This window comes from Pipistrellus kuhlii, unplaced genomic scaffold, assembly GCF_014108245.1.
Source record: "Pipistrellus kuhlii isolate mPipKuh1 unplaced genomic scaffold, mPipKuh1.p scaffold_m20_p_1, whole genome shotgun sequence".
Taxonomy (NCBI): Eukaryota; Metazoa; Chordata; class Mammalia; order Chiroptera; family Vespertilionidae; genus Pipistrellus; species Pipistrellus kuhlii.
In genome coordinates, this window is record NW_023425404.1 from 32,431,474 (window position 1) to 32,437,473 (window position 6,000).

A 6,000-nucleotide genomic window follows, 5' to 3' on the forward strand; every position below is an offset into this window, starting at 1 on the left:
GCCACAAGCATCAGGTAGTGTTACCAAGACAGACCAGCACTCACCACCTTCGCCGAGTCCTGTCCGCTCTAATCCTCCTGTTCTTCTACACACATCCGAGAAAGTCTCCTCCTCTCTCCCGCCCCGCGCTCACTGCTCACTCCAACCTCCACTCCCCCTCCACAAAGCAGTGACGTCATGACTCCTCGGAACATCACTGGTTGCTAGACGCCAGTCGGGGCCGCCCTAGTGACCAGTTTCTGGTAAATTAATTTTCATTCTGAGTCAGAGCCTAGGGGGGGCCTTGTTTTCAGGGGATGCCTTATATTTCACTCAGAAGGAAACCTGTAAGTAGGTCTTATTTTTGGAGGATGTTTTATTTTTGGGGAAACACAGTATGCAAATAGACCGAACCGTGGAATGACTGGTCACTATGACATGCACTGACCACCAGGGGGAAGACGCTCAATCCAGGAGCTGCCCCCTGGTGGTCTGTGTGATCCCATAGGGGGAGTGCTGCTCAGTCAGAAGCCAGGCTCACAGGAGTTAAGCTGGCAGTCGGACATCCCCTAAGGGCTCCTGGACTGCAAGAGGGCACAGGCCAGGCTGAGGGACCCCTCCGAGTGCACAATTTTCATGCACTGGTCCTCTAGCATACACATAAGTCAATCGTCCAAGGTTTACACTTAAAATATATACTTTGTGTATCTGATTCAAAAACAAATGAAAACAGCCCTAACCAGTTTAGTTCAGTGGATAGAGTGTTGGCCTGCAGACCTAAGCATCCCGGGTTTGATTCTGGGCAAGGGAATGTACCTGGGTTGCAGGCTCCTCCCCCACTTGAGCCCTGGTGGGGGCTCATGCAGGAGATAGCCAATCAACATGTTTCTCTCACATCATTATTTCTCTCTGTCTTTCCATTTCACTTCCACTGTCTCTAAAAATCAATGGAAAAATATCCTCAGGTGAGGGTTTTAAAAAAAAGAATGAAAACGAAACAAAAGAGAACCAACCTACCATGTGTCTGGAACTTGAAGGAGATCAATGGAGGCTGCCTGGAAGAGGGGCTCTGTGAGCTGGGCCCAGACAGGGAAGGAGCAGAGAACAGGGTGGAGAGAGTTGGGAGGCCCTGGGGGAAGAGACTCTTATAGACATGGCAGAGGGGAGGCAGGGGGGAGTGGAGAGAAGGTTGCTTCTGAATCCTCATCGGGCCACTGCCTCACTCCCACCCAGGACCAGGGTGTCCCCAGAGGCCCGCAGGCTGCTGTGGTCAGCATAGGTAGCCCATATAAACTGCCCACTTGGTTCCAAGTGCATCCAGGTCATTCTCCCCAACAAGACGGCATTGTTTGGGGTTCCAATGCAGGGCAAGAAAAACAGAGAGCCCAATTGTCCCTGTCATAATGGGTATATAATTTATAATAATGTCAGCTATTAAAGGATTTTTAGTAATTAACTGACAGTGGTGTGCTATTTCACTGCATTTTTTACTGTTATAATGAACTTGAACTTTGCGAGACGGTTTTGAACTTGCTCAAAAAAAAAACCCACAAAAAAGCCCTGAATACAAAGAAAGGCAAGATCATTCCAAATGAGGGGTAAGAGAGGTTGGACAAAATTAGACTGTTTTCCTAGGAAAAGGGGTGAGCTGTGCCGAACCAGGGAAATCTGAGGCCCACTGTCCTCCCAGGGAGCTGCACAACCAGTAAAACACCTGCCAGGCCAGAGTGATGAGTAAAGCTGTTTCATAATGGTGTGTTAAGGTGTATTTTTTTTTTCAATATCTTGTTTGCATGATATACAGCTAGGAATATTTTTCTCTTCCCCAAATAAGTATACTTCCACTCTCATTTTTCTTAAAACACAGATCTCTTGGTAGATCTTTTGTTCTTTTGATTTTTAATAGAGACATAGATATAGAAGTATTTTTCCTCTTTTTAATTTCACTAAGAAATAAAAAAGCCAGCACAAACCCAATGGTAAACAGTTACTGACACTGAGTGCTGAAGAGGCATTAGGGAGTGGGGGGCTTTGTGGCAAGTTGGTGAACTCAGGCAAAATGTAAGCAAGGCATCTGTTACTTCACTCCAGACCACATGTGTCAAACACAAGGCCCACCAGGCCTTGCAATGTGGCCCGCACCGCGCTGTCATCACTGCACTCCGCTGCGTTTCCATCACAATGACAGTTTATGACTGCTCAGTAAACCATTCGGCCCGCGATTTAGGCTGGATTTTAGATTTTGGCCCCTTCTCTGATTGAGTTCGACACCCCTACTCCAGACAATCAGGACTACAGAGACTGTTAAGTGCCTATGGCAACCTCAGTTCTCCCCCTTTCTCTTTAATAGCAGAATGATGATATATTTTCAGCTGGGCAAATTTTATTTGCTTGTTTTTTGCTAATCTTCACCTGAGGCTATTTTCCCCCCCCATTGCTTTTAAAGAGAGTGGAAGGGAGGAAGGGAAGGAGGGAACTTCAATGTGAGAGACATACACCAATTGGTTACCTCCCACAAGTGCCCTGACTGGGGCCACTGAACCTGCAACCCAAGTACGTGCCCTTGACCAGGAATTAAACCCGAGACCCTTCAGTCCTCAGACTGACGTTCTAACCATCGAGCAACACTGGCTAGGGTGCCCCTGATGACCTTTTTTAATCTACCACCCTAGGCCTGGACTGCCTATTTATCTCCTGGATCCTTTTATGTAAAAAAGAAGTATCTATTTTATTTAAGCTACTGTTGCCAGTATTTTAATGTTTTTCTTTTATCATCTGCTCAACTTGATCTTAATAAATACAACTGGGCTATCACCAGATTATCCAACTTTTATACAGATTTGCTGGTGACATACCTAAGGTCATAAATGTAGGAAACCTTATAAAAAAATTTTTTTTTAAATACTGAACAGGCCAAACAAACCACATCTGACGCACACCCAGCCCAAGCGCCTGTCTGGCCTATTCCATTGATGGCAGTTATTAGGATTGTTGACAAGCGGCCAGTCCTACTGGGAACATACCCTGTTTCCCCGAAAATAAGACAGTGTCTTATATTAATTTTTTCTCCCAAAGTTGCGCTAGGTCTTATTTTCAGGGAATGTCTTATCTTTCCATGCACTAGATCTTATTTTCGAAGGATGTCTTATTTTCGGGGAAACACAGTAGTAGGATTCTATGTACTTTTCTACCTCCCCTCCCCCACCCCAACTCAAGCGTGGCCAGGTGACTTGCTCTGATCAATGAAATATGAGCAGCAGTGATGTGAAGCACACCTGGGCAGGTACCGTAATTTAAGGAACAGTGTTGGGTTTGCAACATACTCTTTTTCCCTGCTGCTGTTATGGAAGCCTGTAAACATGGCGGTTCCTTCATCTAGATCTTTGAGTGATTGTGAAGAACAGAGCACCCCATAACCCATCAACTAGTGTCTAAACACAGATGAATGTGAAGCCATGAGCCTTGAGGATGTCTGTTACCACATTATTTAGCCTTTCCTGAGTGGCCTGCCATCTTCACCCTGAATATTGATCAGCAGAATTTTATGAAGCCTTCCTTCAGCCTTTTTCTCGGGGGTAAAATTTATCCATGTTCTAGCCCTCTTACTCGTTCTTTCTTTCATTCATACATTCATACTTCAAACCCACAGAGGGCCCTTGTATGAGTTAAGTCAAGTCACTGCTATCTGGGAGCTCATGCTTCTTCTGATTAGATAGATTGTTTATCTTTCTGATATCCCATTGGACCCTTCCTAACCTCCCTCACATCCAACCCAGCAGGAGAGAGGAAAAAGGAGAGAAGGATGAAATCCTTTGTGGGCAGCCTCTCAGGTCTAGGATTTGCATCAGAGTCTGTTTCTTTTACATAATCCAACCCTTACCTCCTCCCGTAAGAAAACCAAGGTTCAGAGAGATTAACTAACTCGCCTCAAGTCACAGTTGGTCAGCAGCAGGCCTGTGCCCTACAACTACACTATACCACCTGCCCCCATGGAAGTCTCTTCACTGTGGTCAGTGCCACCACCAGAAGCCATCTCTGGCTACAGGGCAGCCTAGCAGAGGGTCCATCTCCCTTTTTTTTATTCTTTCATCACAGATCAGAAAAGCATTTAAAACTCTGCACTGAATTTGATGCAATCTATTCAAATTCATGGTCAGCAGAAGAGCTTGGTCAGTGGGAGTCTGTGAGAGCCAAGAATGCCTGCCCGTGAGCTTGGAGATGGTGGATGGCAGTTGTGCCCATTAGGAAGCTGTGAGCTACAAGTAGTCTAACTCAAAGTGGTTCAAAAATAAGAACATGTATTACTTCATTAAAAAAAATAACTTATAGCCCTAACTGGTTTGGCTCAGTGGATAGAGTGTTGGCCTGCGGACTGAAGGGTCCCCGGTTCGATTCTAGTCAAGGGCATGTATCTTGGTTGCAGGCACATCCCCAGTAGGGGGTGTGCAAGAGGCACCTGATCGATGTTTCTCTCTCACTGATGTTTCTAACTCTCTCTCCCTCTCCCTTCCTCTATGTGAAAAATCAATAAAATACATTAAAAAATAAAAAATAACTTATAAGTAGGACAGGTTCTTGGAGAAGTTCCACAAAGTCCTTAAGGACCCAGTTCTTTCCGTCTCTTTGCTTAACCATCCTCAGCAGGTTGGTGTGGCCTTGGGCTGGTCTTCCTCACAGGTGCAAAATGGCTGCTTCAGTTTCAGACACCAAATCAAACACAATAAGAAACACCGTTCCTGCTGTCTACTCCCTAAGAGAAAGAACCTTTGCTCAGAAACTCCCTAGCAGATGTGCTCTCAAATCTCATTTGCCAGAACAGGGTCACTGATTGACTTAAGCCAGTGGTCGGCAAACTGTGGCTCGTGAGCCACATGCGGTTCTTTGGCCCCTTGAGTAAGGCTCTTCCACAAAATACCACGGCCTGGGCGAGTCTATTTTGAAGACGTGATGTTAGAAGAAGTTTAAGTTTAAAAATTTTGGCTCTCAAAAGAAATTTCAATCGTCGTACTGTTGATATTTGGCTCTGCTGACTAATGAGTTTGCCGACCAGGAACTTAAGCTAAGGAAATGTCATTTGTTAGGGGCTAGGTATCATCTGTTCATCCACCCTCTCTGTGTCCTGTGAGGCTGCCGTGTACCTGCAGCAATAGGTCACCTTGCTCTCTAACTTCAGGTTGGACTCAGCCAATGGGGGAGATCAGAAAGTGTGCCCACAACAGAAAGAGGGAGCAGTCAGGGTATTGATTTCCCTGTGTCCTGCTTGCTGGGTTGCCATGGATCTCTGCATTTTCTGCTGTAGGCCAGAGTTCCTGAATGGCAGCCAGACTCTCCATACCATGCCCTCGCTTGGTTCTGGTTCTTGCTCCCTCCCTTGGGGCCTCCTCAGACCTACGGGGTAATAGTTCCCCACCACTGCTAGCCCTGAGCTACTCCACCGCCCCTCCTGAAATGCCCAAACTCTTCGCACACCTTTGTAAGTAGTCCTTTATCCACCCTTCTCAATTGCCCCGTCTGAATGTGCTATTCTCTACCCTTCCCCAGACCTGACTGATATACCAGGCTGTGGATAAAGCTCCCTTTGCAGTCTTGAATCACTGTCTCCTGGGCCTCTTTCCAGAAGATCCCGTTAGCACTTATCCCTCAGTCTGTCCCAAATACCATGCCTCTCTCTACTCCCCCTCCCCACATGCTGACTTCCCCATCTCTGTCAACAGCATCACCAACCATTCAGCTTCTCAGGATCAAAACTTGGGTGTCAGCTTCCACGTTCCCACTGCCCTGCCGACAATTCGATCCAGAGCAAGTTCCATGGATTCCACCTCTACTCTCTCTATTCCATTCCTCACCCTGCACCCAAGTCCAGGACTTCATCTCTGCTTATCTGCCTCATGACAGCAACCTCCGAAAGGATTCCCCTGCCTCTGAGTCATGCCGTGCTGCCTCCACGCTGCCACAGGAAAATCCTTAACCACAGCTCTGATCATGATCTTAGTCTCCTGCTCAAGTACCTCCTCCCACTGC